Raw genomic sequence first — 16,663 nt, 5'->3', positions numbered from 1 at the left:
GAAATCTAGCCTGTCCAATCCCTTAATAATTTTATATGTTTCTATAAGATATCCTCTCATCCTTTTAAATTCCAGTGAATACAAGCCCAGTCGACCCATTCTTTCGTCACATGTCAGTCCAGCCATCACTGGGATTAACCTGGTGAACCTATGCTGCCGGGACTACTGCCCATAGCAGCATTTTCCAGGCACCCATGCATTAAGTAACATTGTTGAGGCCACTTGGAGCTGCCTGATCAGCCAAACTGCATTCTTTTATATAACCATATAACAATTACAGCACGGAAACAGGCCATCTCGGCCCTACAAGTCCGTGCCAAACACTTATTTTCCCCTAGTCCCATTTACCTGCACTCAGACCATAACCCTCCATTCCTTTCCCATCCATATACCTATCCAATTTATTTTTAAATGATAAAATCGAACCTGCCTCCACCACTTCCACTGGAAGCTCATTCCACACAGCTACTACTCTCTGAGTGAAGAAGTTCCCCCTCATGTTACCCCTAAACTTCTGTCCCTTAATTCTGAAATCATGTCCTCTTGTTTGAATCTTCCCTACTCTCAGTGGGAAAAGCTTATTCACGTCAACTCTGTCTATCCCTCTAATCATTTTAAAAACCTCTATCAAGTCCCCCCTTAACCTTCTGCGCTCCAAAGAATAAAGACCTAACATTCAACCTTTCTCTGTAACTTAGTTGCTGAAACCCAGGCAACATTCTAGTAAATCTCCTCTGTACTCTCTCTATTTTGTTGACATCCTTCCTATAATTGGGCGACCAAAATTGTACACCATACTCCAGAATTGGTCTCACCAATGCCTTGTACAATTTTAACATTACATCCCAACTTCTATACTCAATGTATTCTTACATTGCACATTCCACACCAGGGCATCGGAAATGTCCTCGTTCTTCAGGGAACGGGGATTCCCCTCCGCCACCATAGATGAGGCTCGCACCAGGGTCTCATCCATACCCCACAACACTGCTCTCTCTCCCCATCCCCGCACTCGCAACAAGGGCAGAGTCCCCCTAGTCCTCACCTTTCACCCCACCAGCCGGCAAATACAACACATAATCCTCCGCCATTTCCGCCACCTCCAACGTGACCCCACCACTCGCCACATCTTCCCATCTCCCCCTATGTCTGCCTTCCACAAAGGCCGCTCCCTCCGCAACTCCCTTGTCAATTCTTCCCCTCCCTCCCGTACCACCCCCTCCCCAGGCACTTTCCGTTGCAACCGCAAGAAATGCAACACCTGTCCCTTCACCTCCCCCCTCGACTCCATTCAAGGACCCAAGCAGTCGTTCCAGGTGCGACAAAGGTTCACCTGTATCTCCTCCAACCTCATCTACTGCATCCGCTGCTCTAGATGTCAGCTGATTTACATCGGGGAGACTAAGCGGAGGTTGGGCGATCGTTTCGCCGAACACCTCCGCTCAGTCCGCAATAACCTACCTGAACTCCCGGTGGCTCAGCACTTCAACTCCCCCTCCCATTCCCAATCCGACCTCTCTGTCCTGGGTCTCCTCCATTGCCAGAGTGAGCAACACCGGAAATTGGAGGAACAGCACCTCATATTCCGCCTGGGTTGCTTGCGTCCGGTGGCATGAACGTTGAATTCTCCCAATTTTGCTAGCCCTTGCTGTCTCCTCCCCTTCCTTAACCCTCGAGCTGTCTCCTCCCATCCCCCCGCCCTCGGGGTACTCCTCCTCCCTTTTTCCTTCCTTCTCCCCCCCACCCCCCCCCCCCCCCCATCAGTCTGAAGAAGGGTTTCTGCTCGAAACGTTGCCTATTTCCTTCCCTCCATAGATGCTGCTGCACCCGCTGAGTTTCTCCAGCATTTTTGTGTACCTTCTATACTCAATGCTCTGATTTATAAAGGCTAGCATACCAAAAGCTTTCTTTACCACCCTATCTACATGAGATTCCACCTTCAGGGAACTGTGCACGGTTATTCCCAGATCCCTCTGGTCAACTGTATTCTTCAATTCGCTACCATTTACCATGTACGTCCTATTTTGATTTGTCCTGCCAGGAAACTCCTCCTCTTGCTCCAACGTCTCCCGGACCTCTGTGGAGTAAAGCCCCGCGCCCGATTTAAACACTCACCGCCCGGAAACTCCTCCTCTTGCTCCAACGTCTCCCGGACCTCTGTGGAGTAAAGCCCCGCGCCCGATTTAAACACTCACCGCCCGGAAACTCCTCCTCTTGCTCCAACGTCTCCCAGGCCTCTCTTACGCTCGCTTTACAATGTCATGATCCATAAAATCTACCAAAGTTTCCAGCACCTTAGTTAAAAGGGGTGGTGCTTGCATAAAGCATTTGAATCTCATCTGGTGGAATGTGAAAAGTTAAGCTCAGTTGATTTGCGGATGTGTTTTTTGGTGACGTGCTGCAGTGTTGAACAGATGAACAATTACATTTAGAGCTATGCAGGGAAGCAAAATACACAGGCATTGGAATGAGGTCCCACTTGTTGGTACAGTTTCCAGTTGGAGAATGTCGGAGGTCATGCCAGAAGATCCTTTCATTCAATATGCTCTTTTCTAAGTTTAGTTTAGTTCAATTTAGAGATGCAGCATGGAACAGGCCCCCAGGGCCCACTGAGTCCACGCTGACCATCGATCACTCATTCCAACACTAGCTCTATGTTATCCCACTTCCCATCCGCTCCCTACACACTAGGGTTAATTTACAGAGGTCTTTGAGATGTGGGAGGAAGCGGAGCACTCGGAGGAAATCCACATGGTTACAGGGAGAACGTGCAAACTCCACGCATTCAGCACCCGAGGTCAGGATTGAACCAGGACCTGTGATGTTGTGAGGCAGCAGCTCCACCTGCTGCTCCACTGTGCCGCCCACATGTAGTATGTATGTACTCTTGATTCATATTCTAGATTCCTGTCATCTTGGGCTACTTTAAGAATAAGGAGCAAGCCATTTAGAACGGAGACGAGGAAACACTTTTTCTCACAGAGAGTGGTGAGTCTGTGGAATTCTCTGCCTCAGAGGGCGGTGGGGGCTGGTTCTCTGGATGCTTTCAAGAAAGAGCTAGATAGGGCTCTTAAAAATAGCGGAGTCAGGGGATATGGGGAGAATGCAGGAACGGGGTACTGATTGGGGATGATCAGCCATGATCACATTGAATGGCGGTGCTGGCTCGAAGGGCCAAATGGCCTACTCCTGCACCTATTGTCTATTGTCTATTTAACACAACCAGATAATGTTCAGAATATAATGTGGTCCCGTGCAGTCCAGGACTTGAAGTAGTGCAACAAATATGTACCCCTGCTATATTTTCTCATATTTTATATTATTTCAATCAACTACAATTTCAAAGTGCAGAGTGATATCATTCCAGACCGTGGAGAAGGGATCAGATGGGTTGTGAAGAGGATGGGGGTGTGGATGAGGGAGGAGAGGGCCCTGGGGCGGGGAATGGCCTGACCAGTCACTGTTGTTGGAGATTCTAAACCACTGGATTTATTAACACAGGGTTTTAAACTCCTGTGTAATCTTGCTCACACAGCAGGAATTTCACGAGTCAGACCTTCACTGTGTGTCTTTCCTTCACTATGAAGCAACTTCTTAAACCAGGGGAAGGTGCGGTTAAGGTGGTGTCTTGACACCTGGATTATTTTGTTGACTGAAGTGTTGCAAGCAAATAAAACTGTGAATCAATGGCATGATCACTTGCCATTACTTCTTGCAGCAGCAAATACCACATTCTTGTCTCGACCCGAAACGTCACCCATTCCTTCTCTCCAGAGATGCTGCCTGTCCCACTGACTTACTCCAGCTTCAGTTTAAACCAGCATCTGCAGTTCCTTCTTACACACCACATTCTTATTGTTCTCTGGGTATAAGGACATTCCCTTGAATTACCTTTTGGGTTTGAACTCATCCCCAACCACGTGGAAATATTTCCCCTACTTTTATCTCACCAGCACTCGATTTTCAAAACAACCTCAATTAAGACATCCCTTCATCCTTTTAGTTTCTCAAGTGAAAGATCCAGTTGGTTTAGCTTTTCCTGTTCTGCATTAACATTATGCCAAAGGTTCTTGCTCCTTCTCATCTTACTTCTTCATGCGCTTGTTGTTGTCCATTCACATGCGATCGGTCATCTTTCCAGTTTCAATGATGGATGCTGTTCTGGAGAAACAGATGTGTTTTATATCAATTAAAAGTGATGTTGTTTAATCTCCTGTTTATCTGTGTTTATCTTCTTGCCATTGCAATAAGGCATACCATCTGCTGCATAGAAATGCGGGTCGATGACTCTTCAGGGTTTTTTTAAATCTTTCTGAAATTCCCCCAGCAACTTCTCTGCCTATCTGAAGCAAAAGAAAAGTCACAGTTACTGGAAATTGGAAATAAAATAAAAGCAAAAAATGCTGGAGACAGGCAGCAGGGCAGGACGCATCAGTAGAACAAGGAACAGTGTTGAAGTCTTTGCATCAGTCTGAAGAAATGTCTCGACCTGAAACATCACCTATCCATGTTCTCCAGAGATGCTGCCTGACCCACTGAGCACAGAGTTAAAGGTTTGGATCATCAGAACTTGATTCTGTATTGAGAAGAGATCATGGATCGAATATCAGCTCAGTTTCTCTTTCAGTTTCTCTCTCCACGGAAGCTGCCTGACCTGCTGAGTGATTCAATTTTTGTCCCTGCCTTTCGACCTCTCCTTCGTCTTGCTCCGGGGCTGTCCAGCCTCTTTCACCAAAACGTTTGCTCACACAACCTATGTATCTTGCCCAGTCTTGTTGCCATGGCAATATTTGTTGTTTGACAATGGTCCAGTGAAACACCTTCAGACAAGATCCTTTTATAAAGATGCCATATATGATATATGTCAGTGATGGGCAGGAGGGGTGGGTGTAAGACAATTTGCAGGGGAGTGGTGGTGGGGAGGGGGGGGGGGGGGGGGGGGGGGGGAGTAATTTCTTTGGTCAGAGGGTAGTGAATCCGTATAATTCATTGGCACAGACGGCTGTGGAGGCCAAGACATTGGGTATTTTTCAGGCGGAGATTGATAGGTTCTTGATTAGTGAGAGTGTCAAGGCTTATGTGGAGAAAGCAGGAGAATGAGAGGGAAAGATAGATCAGCCATGATTGAATGGTGGAGTAGACATGATGGGCTGAATGGCCTATTTCTGCTCCTATGTCTTATACAATGAAAGCTCCAGTCTGTGGAGTGTTGTGGGCAAAGTTGGCGAGTGAATTAATGGTACACAAAAATGCTGGAGAAACTCAGCGGGTGCAGCAGCATCTATGGAACGAAGGAGATAGGCAACGTTTCGGGCCGAAACCCTTCATTAATGCTGACTTTCAATGAAAAATTGAAGATTTGCAGCAGTCTCCGTATCCAGATGGGAAAGACAATCCAGAGAAATGTAGCTACGTTTCAGGTGAAAACTGGCCACCCTTCTCAAGCTGGGTCCCCGTTTCTTTCAGATTATTTCTGAAGTTCAGCTTTTATTTCCAAACTGTGCTCCACTCTGCCCTCTGGTGGTACCTTGCTCTTTGTTCACCGCAGTGATTTTCAATTTAAGCAGGGACTGCAGATGCTGGGATCCGGAGCTGAAAGCAAAGTGCTGGAGGAACTCAGTGGGTCAGGCAGCCCCTGCTGAGGCAAAGGGTTGGTCAGCGTTTCAAGTCCAGAGCCTGCATTAGTCGACTCTCCCTCTGCTTCCACAAATGCTGCCTGACCTGTTGAGTTCCTCCAGCAGCTCGCTTCTTGCTTCTCATTTTAAGTGATCAATTAATATTTTCCATGGTTCAAAATATTTCCCATTTTCCATTTATGGAATTCCCTGCCACAGAGGGCAGTGGAGGCCAAATCACTGGATGGATTTAAGAGAGAGTTAGATAGAGCTCTAGGGGGCTGGTGGAATCAAGAGAAGGCAGGCACGGGGTTTGGATAGTTATATGGATGGGAAAGGAATGGAGGGTTATGGTCTGAGCGCAGGTATATGGGACTAGGGGAGATTATGTGTTCGGCACGGACTAGAAGGGTCGAGATGGCCTGTTTCCGTGCTGTAATTGTTATATGGTTATTATATGGTTATTGATTGGGGACGATCAGCCATGATCACAATGAATGGCTGTGCTGTGCTGACTCGAGGGGCCGAAAGCAATTCAAAGCAATTTAGTTGATTCTGTTAAACACATTCTTTATATATCCTGTCATTCCCCAGATGAACTCTTTCCAGATATTACAAAATCGCTGTCAAAATAGGAGAGCAGTGAGTTCAGGACCAACTCTGCCGATTGGAGCATTGACCTTAGGCAGACACTCTGAGTGAAAATCAGAATAGAAAATACTGATTATTCTGGAAATCAAAAATAAAACCAGAACATGTTGGAAATACTGAACAGGTCAGGCAGCACCTGTGGGAAGAGAAACAGACTTTGACCTGAAACTTTAATTTTGTTTCTCTTCCCACAGATATATGGCTTGATCTGCTGAGTATTTCCAGTATTTTCCGACACACTTTGTGCCAATTTGGGAAAATAACATTATTACGAGAGCTGATATGTGAGGGTATCTCTCAAGAAATGGATCTATTGCCGTGATGGAGCAGGTGGGGTTGGGGGCATGGGGTTGGATGAATGGGGTTGGGACTCCCATGAGGTACTGACCATGAGCCGCACTGTTGCCACAGTTGTCTTTCACATACTGTAAGACATTAAACCAAGGCCCCTGCCAAGTTTCCAAAGCAATTGTTTTGTGTAAGAGAGGGGTGCTCTGAGAATCCCATGCAAAAGCGACACAGTGGTGCAGCTGGTCGAGCTGCTGCCGCTCAGCTCCAGAGGCCCCACTTTGATCCTGACCTTGGGTGCTGCCTGTGTGGAATTTGCATGTTCTCCCTGGTGGTTTTCTTTAGGTGCTCTGGTTTCCGCCCACGTTCCCAAAAAGTGCAGATTTGTAGATTAATTGGCCTTTGTAGATTGCCCCTCAGTGTGTAGACAGTGGATGTGAGTGGGATAACATAGAACTAGTGTGAATGAATGATCGATGGTCGGTGCAGACTCAATGGTCCAAAGGGCCTGTTTCAATGCTGTATCTATCAATTAATTGTTCAAAAGGTGTTGCTCATCGAACATAATTGAGCAGTTCAATCCAATTGACTGCCTTGTTCTTGCATTATAGTGCGTATACCTCAAAAGTACTTAATTATGGAAAAACTTCAATAATCCAGGATCTGATTGTTCTGAAATCCTGATGGTTCAGCATCTGGCTGTCTCATTATTCTGGATGTGAAATGGGGATTGAGATGTAGTCTGGACAGCTTGTGTTGTGTCCACTCTTTAACCCCACTAGGTTCACTGGAAAGGCTGTCATACCACTGTGTAACTAACATGCACTAATTGTAACATGAAAGTGTCTCTTGGTATTTGTAAGCTGAACATCACCCAAGAGTCAAAAACATCTGCCAGTCCAGCCACCCTGCCAGTCAAGGTGGCAATAAACTGACCTTTGAGATGATGAGAATATTCCTACAGCCATGAAGTGCAATGGGCCACACTGAGGTAAAAGATGGTGTGAACAGATTTATGTTGGTGTGGCAGATTTGTTCAGGTTGAATCCTAAAGTCAGAAATACTAAATCACTGTGGGGTCGAAGCTGGATGGAAAGGTAAGGAGGAATGCAGAAGAAAATGATAAAATAACAGACAAGTTGGAAACAATAGGACAGACTGCATTTTTAAGGAGAGATAATGAATTAATGCTACATGTGTGCAGGCCTTTGATCAAAAGTCTGTTGATCAAAGTCAATTTTTCTCTCCATGGCTGTAGCCTGATTTACAGAGTATTTTCAGTGCAGCAGTTTTTTGTACTCTTGTTTTATATTGAAATAACTGTGTGAAGTGCTGTAACTCGTCCTGATGCCGTGAAAGGCTTCACAAAGCATCAACTTGCATTTATTTAGCACCTTTAACATCACTGAATATTCGCTTCTAAAGAGGGTTGCCAATCCACAATTTGGCACTGAGCCATATCGCAAGGTTACAGGGCAGACCACCAAAAGCCTTGACATTGCGCTGAGTTTTAACGATTGCATTATCAGAAGACTGACTGCTGTTTGTGGAGTTCATGGTGGGGGATTCCAGAGCTTTAGGCCTTGGCAGGGATCTATTGTAGAACAATCAAACTTGGAGATGCTTTGCCAATAGAAACAGTAAAGTATGGACATGTTGGAATGCAGAAGGAAGATTACAGAGAATGGGAAGGGGTAAAGCATGGAATGATTTGCAGAGATGCTGCCTGACCCGCTGAGTTACTCCAGCATTTTGTGTCTTATCCTTTGCACACATAGAAACATAAAAAATAAGTGCAGGAGTAGGCCATTCGGCCCTTCGAGCCTGTACCGCCATTCAATATGATCATGGCTGATCATCCAAATCAATATCCCATACCTGCCATCTCTCCATACCCCCTGATCCCTTTAGCCACAAGGGCCACATCTAACTCCCTCTTAAATCTAGCCAATGAACTGGCCTCAACTACATTCTGTGGCAGAGAATTCCACAGATTCACCACTCTCTGTGTGAAAAATGATTTTCTCATCTCGTTCCTAAAAGACTTCCCTCTTATCCTTAAACTGTAACCCATTGTTCTGGAATTCCCCAACATCGGGAATAATCTTCCTGCATCTGGCCTGTAATTTTGTAAGTTTCTATAAGATCCTCCCTCAATCTTCTAAATTCTAGCGTGTGCAAGCCGAGTCCATCCAGTCTTTCTTCATATGAAAGTCCTGCCATCCCAGGAATTAGTCTGGTGAACCTTCTCTGTACTCCCTCTATGGCAAGAATGTCTTTCCTCAGATTAGGAGACCAAAACTGTACGCAATACTCCAGGTGTGGTCTCACCAAGACCCTGTACAACTGCAGTAGAACCTCCCTGCGCTTATACGCAAATCCTTTTGCTATGAAAAGGATTTGAGTTGTCAAATGGTTAATCATATCCCAACAGCTACAGAGACCGCACTGTAATCATGTCTGAGCGGTGCAACACAGTATCTCATTGCACAATCAGTAGGTGAGTCTACAAAGCAAGAATTCTCATGGATCGGCTCCAGGTCTGCTTCTGGCCTCGAGGGAGAAGCCAAATATCCCTCGGAGGTTATCAGACTTGCACCAACAGCAACCTGACATTCTCTCGCCACACCAAGCTATTCCACTCAGTCCTGGCTGCTGAAAGCAGCACAATATCCGGAGAGACATCTCTTCAAGAGGCACGTGCTCTGGCTGATCAATAACGCTCCATTAATGCACCTACTCTTTCTGTTGCTGGGCCATTGTCTGCGTGACCTGTTCCCTGCAATAGCACCGCAAGGGCAGGTATTGATTTTCCATTCCCACAAGTCAGGCCACCAGCTGTCTTGCACAGGCTGCGATCAATTGTGATCAGCAAAGAAGTGTTTCAGCTCCATTCTACCAGATTTCAATGCCTGGATAGAGTGAATGTGGAGAGGATGTTTCCACTAGTGGGAGAGTCCAGATCCTGAGGCCACAGCCTTAGAATAAAAGGACGTACCTTTAAAAAGGAGATAAGAAATAATTTATTTAGTACGAGGGCAGTGAATCTGTGTAATTCATTGCCACAGACGGCTGTGGAGGCCAAGTCAATGGATATTTTTCAGGTGGAGATTGACAGATTCTTGATTAGTACGGGTGTCAGGGGTTATGGGGAGAAGGCAGGAGAATAGGGTTGAGAGGGAAAGATAGATAAGTTATAAGTGTGTGTGGATGTAATTATGTGAAGCACTTTGGGGTCAATGCAAGTTGACTAAAAATGTGCTATATAAATAAAGAAATTTAATGAGTGAATGGTGGAGTAGACTTGATGGGCCAAATGGGCTTATTCTGCTCCTAGAACTAATGAACTTAGGAACTATTATATGGACGGCACGTTCCCGATGCAGTAGAGTTGCGGCCTTAAGGGCCTGTACCACTTACGCGATTTTTTTCGGCGACTGCCGGCACCCGTCATAGTCGCAGCAGGTTGCCGAAAATGTTCAAAATGTTTAATTTTGCAGCGACCTGCTGCAACTATGACGGGCGCTGGCAAGTTGCCGGCAAAAAAAGCGTAAGCGGGACAGGCCCTTTACAGCGGCAGAGACCCAGGTTCGATCCTGACCACAGATGCTTTCTGTACAGAATTTATACGTTCTCCCCGTGACCTGCCTGGGTTTTCTCTGGGTGCTCCAGTTTCGTCCCACACTCCAAAGACGTACAGGTTTGTAGGTTAATTGGCTTGGTATAATGGTAAATTGTCCCTAGTGTGTAGGATAGTGCTGGTGTGCGGGGGAATCGCTGGTCGGCGCAGACTGAGTGGGCCGAAAGGCCTGTTTCCACGTTGTATCTCGAAACAAAACTTAACTAAACAAATGTGCAAACTTGCTCCACCAATTTTGTACGTGTTGTTGGCACCGATGATTCTCTGGTGGAGACCTTGTGGAGCAGCTGCTCTTCCGCTGTGTCCAGATGGTTGGCACGCCAACCGGTTGAATTGGTGCTGTGAATTGGTCACTGGTAATTAAGCCATTGGCAAAGCCTGACTTGTGATGCACAAGCATCATCACCTGAGCTGGTCTTCAGTGCAGTCCTGCGGGAGGGCTGCAACATTGGAGCTCTTGTGTTTTACTGTTGCCACCTACTGCCATCTTGTGGACAGGGAGAAATCCAGGCACCCCGTTGACAGAGAGGCAGAGAGCTGCTGCCTCACAGCTCCAGCAACCCAGGCTCAATCCTGACCTCTGCTGCTGCCTGTGTGAAGTCTGCACGTTCTCCTTGTGACCGCACGTGGGTTTCCCCCCGCATCTCAAGGACGTGTATGTTAGTCATCTGCTGTAAATCGGCCCTTGTGTAAGTGAGTGGTGAGATCTGGGGCAATTGATTTGAACGTGAGGAAAATAAATTGAGCTGGAATAGGATTAATGTTAATGGGACTTTAGGAGCCAGCACAGATTCAGTGGATCAACGGGGACCTATTTCCGTGCTGAATCTCTTGATGACTCTAAATTTGATTGTAATCATGCGTAGTTTGATTGTAATCAAGTATAGTCTTTTTGCTGACTGGATAGCACGCAACAAAAATCTTTTCACTGTACCTCAGTAAATGGCAATAATAAATTACTAAGTCTAAATTTGCGGAAAGGCTGGGCTGATTCCCTCATGACCTGGCTGGCATTTGTCACTCGATTTAAAATAATTTGAAAACAGATTATCTCGTTGCCATCACATTACAGTGAATGGAAGCTCACTGTGGCTGTCACATTAATGGCTACATTAGTCTCTGCATGACAAAAAAATACTTGTGTGTGGGAAGTAACTGCAGATGCTGGTTTAAACCGAAATAGACACAAAAAGCTGAAGTAACACAGCGGAATAGACAGCATTTCTGGAGAAAAGGAATGGGTGACATTTTGGGTCAAGAACCTCCTTCAGACCTTTTTCACAAAAAAAAGAACTTGTCGTCCGAATAGCCCTGAGACTGAGCGGTCGGTGCTGTAGGGTTGCAAGCCCTTTTGATCTGCAACGAGATGTTTGAGCTCAATAGAGTATTAGTAATAATTTCTGAATGAGGAGCTTAGTCAGTGCAAAGCTGTGATCCACTTGGTGAGTTGCGTGCGGAAGGAATTGACTGCATAATCCTGATTGCTGCCAAACTCTGGGGAATAGAGTCAAAATTAAAATGTTAATCTGACAGCTGAAATTGATGAAAACCTCCAATGTTATTTTGTAGCCTCATAAGTAATGTACTGTATAGTCTTTTCAAGGTAGCTTTTCTTTAAGGTCCGACTTCACATGTAATTCCTGTGACCCGCCTGCTTACAAGATGAAGGAAATGCTTTATTCATTAAATATCCTTGAATATAAACAAGTTATTGGACGCTAAGTACATGCTGTGCTGGGAACAGCAAATTGTTGTCTGCTAGTTCTCGTGCCCTGAGCTAGCTTGACTTCTGCTGTGATTTCCTGAACCACTTCGACTGGAGACGTGACCTTGAGAACTTTAGTCTTAAGCAGAAAAGTCACTCATGAATTTCTGAACATCAGTTCCTCCTGGGCGGTGCAGTGGTGCAGTGGTTGGAGCTGCTGCCTCACAGCTCCAGAGATCTTTATTCACTCCTGACCTTATATACATGGAAGATAGACACAAAATGCAAGAGTAACTCAGCAGGGCAGGCAGCATCTCTGGAGAGAAGGAATCAATGACGTTTCAGATTGATTGATTGATAGACTTTATTAATCCCCTTATTCAGGGGAAATTCTGATGTCCTTGCAGCACACTAATAAAAATACAACACAGTATTCATGAAGAAATTCAACACCAAAGCATAAAAACATCCCCCCCACAGTGATTCCCACTGTGGGGGAAGACACAAAGTCCAGATCAAGACCTTCTTCAGACGGAAGAAATGTCTCAACCTGAGATGTCACCCATTCCTTCTCTCCAGAGATGCTGCCTGTCCCGCTGAGTTACTCCAGCATTTTGTGTCTCTCTTTGGTGTCTAGCCAGCATCTGCAGTTCCTTCCTACTTATTTATATGGATATCACCTTCTCACTGTGACTGTGTGGATTTCCTCCCACATCCCAAGGGCATGTGAATTAGGAGGTTAAATGGCCAAGTACATTGCCTCTAGTGTAAATGTGAGAGATATAATCTGTGCGGTGTGTTTGTGGAGATGAGGGGAATTTTGGGAGAACAAACTAGGATTGGATTGTCAGTGGGTGCTTGGTGGTCAGTGAGGTCTTAGAGTCATCGAGTTATAGAGCATGGAAACAGATCCTTCGGCCCAATTCCGCCATGCCAACCAGGATGTCTATCTGAACCAGTTCATTTGCCTGCGTTTGGCCCCTTGTTTTGAGTGAGTTGGCGAGAACTGGGAGTACTCAAAATCAGTGGATGACCATTCAGGATCCGCTGAACTTCTCTACCAGAGAAGGCTATGAAGGCTCAGTTGCTGGTTTTATTCAGGCAGATAGTGATAGATGTTCAGATGTTGAGGGGGTCAAGTGTCATTGGGTTAGTGCGGGAAAGGTTAGCCATTAACTTATTGATTGGCAAACCACACATGTTGGGCAGAATGGCCTCTACTACCCATTCTGTTTCTTGTGTTCATTTGTGCTCATGTTCAAACTAAATCCAACTACATGTCGAGAAGCTAACTGCACAGTTTACTCCCAGTGTTTCCTTCCCCAATTTCACTATTAGAAAACCAATGTGCAAAGAATCTTAGTTTTAGTTACCACGGTGTAATTGGATATGGAAATTAAGCTCCAAATATCCAATTTCACCTCGTCCCCCTTACCATATTTAAAGCACAGTAGCGCAGTGGTAGAGTCACTGGCATACAGCGCCAGAGACCCGGGTTTGATTATGACCACGGGTGCTGTCTGTGTAGAGTTTGCCTGTTCTTCCTGTGATCACGTGGGTTTCCTCCGGGTTCTCCGGTTTTCTCCCACATTCCAAAGACGTGCAGGTTTATAGGTTAATTGGCATCTATAAATTGCCCCGAGTGTGTAGGGCATGGGATGACATTGAAACGGGTGATCGATTGTTGTGTGGGCTTGGTGGGCCAAAGAGCCAGTTTCCATGCTGTGTCTCAGAATTCTAAACTAAGCATTGGCAGTCAAAGTGTTGACATCACCAGAGAGGGCTTCCCTCTAGTGGTGGCACATGGAACCTTTGAGAAGTGGGTCCAGATTGCATTTGAAAGGTTTAAATCATATAAGCAAATATAAAGTTGATTGTTACTAAGGAATAAAAATGGGAAAAATCAAAAAAGTGACTATTTGCTTCATAGCCGCCTGTTATTATCTTCTGTTGGAGGCACAATGGGAGGTCAATCCTGACCTCGCAGTCACTTTAGAATAACTCAGCTTGAGGAACATGGTTGTCCATCTGTTTATATCTCAGCAGAGTGGAGTTTCGAAGCAGACCATCGGGTTATAAAACCACATGTTCGTGTGACTCCTGATCTCCAAGTGCCCTTCTCTCTTCCTGTAATATGTGAGCATAGGACAGTGCCCTATAATTTAACACTCGGATGACTTTAGAATACCTCAGCACTCTGTAAGAAGCAATAAAAATCTTAGTTAAATCTCTTACAGGGTCAATATTGGAATAGATCTAACTTAGCAAATGTATATGAAAGGGGTGGGTTTCTGTGTTGTTTTGGAGTTGTACATCCATATTTGAGACTCTGGAAACGCTGGGCAAGACACATGAGTTTGGTGTTTGCTCTGTGATTATATGCGGTGCAGTCAAGCAGCAAGTGGGATGAAGGTTTTGCCTCGACTTTGTTCCTTCATAATTCTATGCTCCCTTCAGATGAGATCATTGACAGTCCTCACACCCTGATCTAATCTTGGGTCACGCAATGACTAATCATGTGTAATGTGTCTGCTTCAGACTATGTGGACCGAGTGCAGAAAGTCTAGTCAAATCAGGTGTAGTTTTGTGCTTCATGGACATTTCATTGGATGAAATTATTATTTACAAAATGTAATAACAAGTTGCTACTGATGTAGGTTACGACCACAGAAAGACACTAAGTGCTGGAGTAACTCAGCGGGTCAGGCAGCACCTCTGCCCGATGGGAGAGGGGTGCAGGGAGAATGACTGGGTGTGTGTGGTCTGTGATTTTCCTGAGGCAGTGTGAGCTGTAGACGGAGTCAATGGATGGGGTGGGGTTGGGAGTGAAGGGTTTGCATGCATCTATTCTCAATGTTTACTTATTTCAGGTGGTACATCAGACCCTGCAGCTGCTACAGAAGCCTGAGATTTTTAGTTTAGATTAGAGATACAGCGCGGAAACAGGCCCTTTGGCCCACCGAGTCCGCGCCGACCAACGATCACCGCATATTAACCCTGTCCTACACACACTTTGTTTTACGTTTACCAAGCCAATTAACCTACAAACTTTTACGATTGCTCGGAGAGCCAGAATAGACTTGATGGGTGCAATGGCCTCCACCACTGCAGTAAGGAAGGACTGTGGATATACTGAATACAAACAGAGTTTGTGGTATCCTAATGGTTCTCTAATGGAAGAGGGCAGGAGCTTCCAAAGCAGGAGTTGATTGATATGCCATATTTCTGCCTTGTTACTCACATGGGCAGCTGTAACAGACGGGAAGGCTGTAGATCAAGTGAAGTCAGCGCTCCCTCATTAGCTGCAGGAGCCGGTATTTATAATGCAAGTTGAGGAAGCAGTTGCCATGAAAGGGCAAAGTGCAAAGGTGAACATGTGACCGGTTAAACAGTGTTGACATTATCGCAAACACAAACTGACCAATATGGGGGTCGGTGATTCAAATGTTTTGCGACAATGATCTCGGCAAAAAGTTTTTATTCCTTGTGTTCTCCATAAGATGCTGAAACCCTGGCCACTGCTAGGCAAGAGTTTATCTTGTGCTGCAAAATCTCACCAACTTGTGGCCTATATTTCTGGCAATGGCTATGTATGTTTAGAATAGACCTTCCCCCCCAATATTGGTTGAATATTCAGTGAATGAAATGAAATGAAAACTTGCAATGTACCAAAACAGGCCAAAGCAGAGAGGAGAAACAAAATACTGCGGTTGTTCTTCAGACATTGGCAAATCTGTGAAGCCTCTCTCTTCTGGAGCTAAATGATTTATCATAGACCACACCTTATTTTACTGTGGGGACTACTTTGTAAACCTTGTGCGGTTGCTGTGATTCATTTATACTTGGCAAAACACGATGTGTTTCTATGGCAATTCTTTAATAAGCGAATTCTCAGCTACTCAAATAACACAGTTGGATTTGGGGACATGGTGTGGTAACTGATTCTGTCTCTTTCTTGAGGCTTCCGACTTATGAGAAGCAGTCAGCTCTGGGCTTTCTTATGATGTGTATGTCACAGTGATGTCTTCAATGGAAGCACTGGCCAAGCAAGGACTGAGGCCCATGAGGTTCACTATAGACCATCCTGGTAGCGGCTGGATGCAACGGAGATGGTGATGAATCAGGGTAAATAATCTCGGAGTTAACATGAGACAAAAAGAAATGCTGGAGCAACTCAGCGGGTCAGGCAACATCTCTGAAGAAAAGGAATAGGTGATGTTTTGGGTCGGAACCTTTCTTCAGACTGAAAGATAGAGAAGGCCAGAACAAAACAGGGCTAGCAACAGATGACCTCAGAAATGGTGGAGTCCATAATGGCCCATTGTTGGCTGTGGAAGATGTGCTAACGACAGGGATACAAGGATACAAAGTTGAACTAGTAGAACGACCGTGGGGGAGGAATCAGAGAAATCAATGTTCATGTAGCCGGGTTGTAAGCTGGCCAAGCGAAAACTGAGATGAGAATGATGAGCTTGGGAAAGCAGAGGTCCAAATCATTGTGTAATACAAAGAAATGCAGATGCTGGTTTATACCGAAGATAGGTACAAAATGCTGAAGAAATTCAGCGGGTCAGGAAGCATCTCTGGAAAAAATTAATATGTGGCATCACCGGAGATGTTGCCTTACCAGATGAGTTGCTTCAGTATTTTGTGTCGATCCAAAGTCTTCTGTCCCTTTTAAGATACTTCACCACATCCTTGGTTGAATTGCTTGTCAACCATGATGTAACTCTGTCATTACAGCATCTGCAATCACTTGTGTCC

General features: G+C 45.3%; 1 protein-coding gene and 1 long non-coding RNA gene across 2 annotated transcripts in view; one reads left to right on the top strand and one right to left on the bottom strand.

The window, feature by feature from the left end:
- The window catches only part of LOC116973618 (dystonin-like), a 523,324-nt gene that overhangs the window by 138,840 nt on the left and 367,821 nt on the right, over window positions 1-16,663 (top strand).
- Window positions 2,040-15,765, bottom strand: LOC116973619. Its single transcript, XR_004412091.1, has 3 exons — window positions 15,754-15,765; window positions 5,436-5,439; window positions 2,040-2,239 (listed from the first exon to the last, which is right to left on the bottom strand). It is a non-coding gene; the product is annotated as an uncharacterized LOC116973619 (long non-coding RNA).

This window comes from Amblyraja radiata, chromosome 5, assembly GCF_010909765.2.
Source record: "Amblyraja radiata isolate CabotCenter1 chromosome 5, sAmbRad1.1.pri, whole genome shotgun sequence".
Lineage (NCBI taxonomy): Eukaryota > Metazoa > Chordata > Chondrichthyes > Rajiformes > Rajidae > Amblyraja > Amblyraja radiata.
Note: the sequence above shows the minus strand (reverse complement) of the source record. Positions and strands in the feature narration are given on the sequence as shown.